The sequence below is a fragment of the Triticum aestivum genome, chromosome 1D (assembly GCF_018294505.1).
Source record: "Triticum aestivum cultivar Chinese Spring chromosome 1D, IWGSC CS RefSeq v2.1, whole genome shotgun sequence".
Classification (NCBI taxonomy): Eukaryota; Viridiplantae; Streptophyta; class Magnoliopsida; order Poales; family Poaceae; genus Triticum; species Triticum aestivum.
This window is the reverse complement of record NC_057796.1, coordinates 264,426,149-264,429,144: the sequence shown is the minus strand read 5'-3', so window position 1 is coordinate 264,429,144 and position 2,996 is coordinate 264,426,149. Positions and strand designations below refer to the sequence as shown.

Here is a 2,996-nt window from a genome sequence, read left to right as displayed (position 1 = left end):
AGAAGTATTGTATATAGCTTTTGAGTTGGCTGCCTCCTATTGGTGAAAGAAGCACCGGTAGCTCCCGCCACCGGTAAAAGACACTTTGGGGTGTGCTCATCCTCTTAACTTGCCTCCCTGATGAGGGAGTTGTGGTTTCAACTTTCATCGTCGAGGGAAGCGCATCGTTCAAGAAGCTCGCCTGGTGTGGTGTCAAAAACGCTCTTATATTATGGGACGGAGGGAGTAAGACGTTGTGGTTTCTGTTAATGGAAGTCAGATAGGAAGCTCTCTTTTTCAAAAAAAAAAGATAGTAAAGAACTAAAACCACGACACTATTATGGATCGGAGGGACTAGTAGATTGTTATCCTTGTTAGAGATCTTAGACTTGGGTTCGTTAACTGTAAAACAGTATCGGTTCCCCATTTTATCGTGCAATTGGACGTGCTAACAACACAGGTGTAAGAATTTTGACGCGGAACTAGCTAATCTATATGTTCCATAATATAAGATCATTTTGTAAGCTATTTTAGCTTGTAAAAACATCTTATGTTGTGGGACGGAGGGAGTACAAGAGTTGGCCTCAGCAAGTGAGAGTGATGTTATTGGCTGACACGTGTATGATGCTTCGGACAAATACACAGGGCGTACGAGTTAGACACGCTTGCACCAATATACTGCTTCTGTTAAGACGTTTTAGACAGTACAAACAGTGCCCAAAACAATTCATGGTCAGTTGTCTAAAGTGTCTTATAAAAAAGAATGGAGGGAGTACTAGCTAGTACCAATATACCCAAAACTAACAAAATAGATGCCCTCACAAAGTCAGCCAGATGTTATTCGCTGACATGCGTACGATGTTTCTGGACAAACACATAGGGCGAGTCTAACTACGAGAACACGAGCGATCTCTTCGGCGACGGCATCTTCGCGGTGGACGGCGACAAGTGGAAGCAGCAGAGGAAGATCGCCAGCTACGACTTCTCCACGAGGGCCCTCCGGGACTTCAGCGGCGGCGTCTTCAACAAGAACGCCGCCAAGCTCGCGCACATCGTCTCCGACAACGCCGCGGCGAAGCAACCCATGGACTTTCAGGCACGGATCTGATCAATCTGGCAAACCATCATTTCCTATCGATCAAAGGAGGGCTCTGACAAGGCTGTCCTGCATGGTGCATGTCTCTTGGATCGGTCAGGCCTTGCTGATGAAAGCGACGATGGATTCCATCTTCACCATCGCCTTCGGCCTGGACCTCAACACGCTGTCCGGGGAGGCGGCGGACGAGGGGAGCCGCTTCGCCGCGGCGTTCGACGACGCCAGCGAGTTCATCCTGCTCCGCTTCGTCAACGCGTTCTGGAAGGTGTCGAGGTTCCTCAACGTCGGCGCGGAGGCGGCTCTGAGGCACAGGATCAAGGTCGTCGACGAGTTCGCGTACAAGCACATCCGTGCCAGGGCCGACGAGATGTCCGCCGGCAAGGCACACGACGCCGTAACTAACCTGCTCTGACATCCTTCCATCAACTTGAACACGCTTGCTGCGCTTGAAATTGAGCTCAAGTCTTGACTTGGTTACTACTGCTCGACTTGATAGGAGTCGAAGTGTGATTTGCTGTCGAGGTTCATACAGGCGACCACCAGCGATTCCGGTGAGGTGGATTACAAGTACCTGAGAGACATCATAATGAACATCGTCATAGCCGGCAAGGACACGACCGCCGGAGCGCTTGCCCGGTTCCTCTACATGATGTGCAAGCACCCGGAGGTGCAGGAGAAGATCAGCGAGGAGGCCAGGGAGGCTGCCGACGCCGGGGAAGCCGCGTCCATCGACGACTTCTCGCAGAGCCTGACCGACGAGGCGCTGAACAAGATGCACTACCTGCACGCCGCCCTGACGGAGACACTCAGACTGTACCCCTCGGTCCCGCTGGTGAGTCCATCCATCCATAACAGCACGCTCCAAACTTGTAATCATCAAAGGAAAAGTCATTGCTTTGTGGGATTGCATGTAAAATTGTACGTAATTTTTGTTGGGTGTTTCAGGATAACAAGGAGTGCTTTTCGGACGACGTTCTGCCCAACGGCTTCAGCGTCGGCAAGGGAGACATGGTGTTCTACGCCCCCTACGCCATGGGCCGGATGGAGCGCCTGTGGGGTGAGGACGCCCCAAGTCTTCCGGCCCGAGCGGTGGCTAGACGAACACGGCGTGTTCCAGCCAGAAAGCCCTTTCAAATTCACAGCTTTCCAGGTAACCATGTCACCCATGAACATCACCATGACCTTACAAAAAAAACTGCATGCCAATGTTCTTGTCACTGCCGCTGAAATGTGCTCTGAAGTAAACTAGCTGTAGTTGTGAGGAATTTTTTTTCCAACTATCGACACCTGCTTCATGGTCTGCATGCAGGCCGGTCCGAGGATCTGCCTGGGAAAGGAGTTCGCATACAGGCAGATGAAGATCTTCGCGGCGGTGCTGCTCCGTTTCTTCGTGCTGGCTCTGCGCGACAAGGACGCCAGCGTCAACTACAGGACCATGATCACGCTCTACATCGAGCAGGGTCTCCATCTCACGGCTGTGGCGAGATGATTCTGCAGTATGTGGCAGCTGGCTTGGCCAGCCGAGCGTCCTTGTGCAGAGACACGAAGGGTGCTATGCGACTTGTGTGCGGTCGCCACGCGCGAATAATAAGCTGAGTCCAGCGTCAGTATATAGTGTGGTGTGTGCACAGTAGCATCTCTTGTGAATGTGATTTGTGAATCGGACCTCTCACCTGTACCAGAATGGGTTGCTTTTTTTTTCTCCGCAAACTCTTTTTTCTTTCTCAGAAGAGTACGTTTCTGGGGGCCTTCAAGTTCGTGACAAATGGACCGCGGGGACTTGCGCATGTTTTTCTTTCTTTTTGGGATTTTTTTAATCTATTCATCTAGTACCAGCGTTCCGGCGCCTGCGTGCGTCTTCGCAGCGCCGCTGCGCGTGGATCCAGTCAGCTTCGAATAGGGATGGCACCCGCAGGGTATG

At 51.7% G+C, this 2,996-nt stretch overlaps 1 pseudogene; it reads left to right on the top strand.

The window, feature by feature from the left end:
* Nucleotides 1–702: 702 nt before the first annotated feature.
* On the top strand, nucleotides 703–2,735 carry LOC123168233 (cytochrome P450 704C1-like; annotated as a pseudogene).
* The last annotated feature ends 261 nt before the right edge of the window (nucleotides 2,736–2,996 follow it).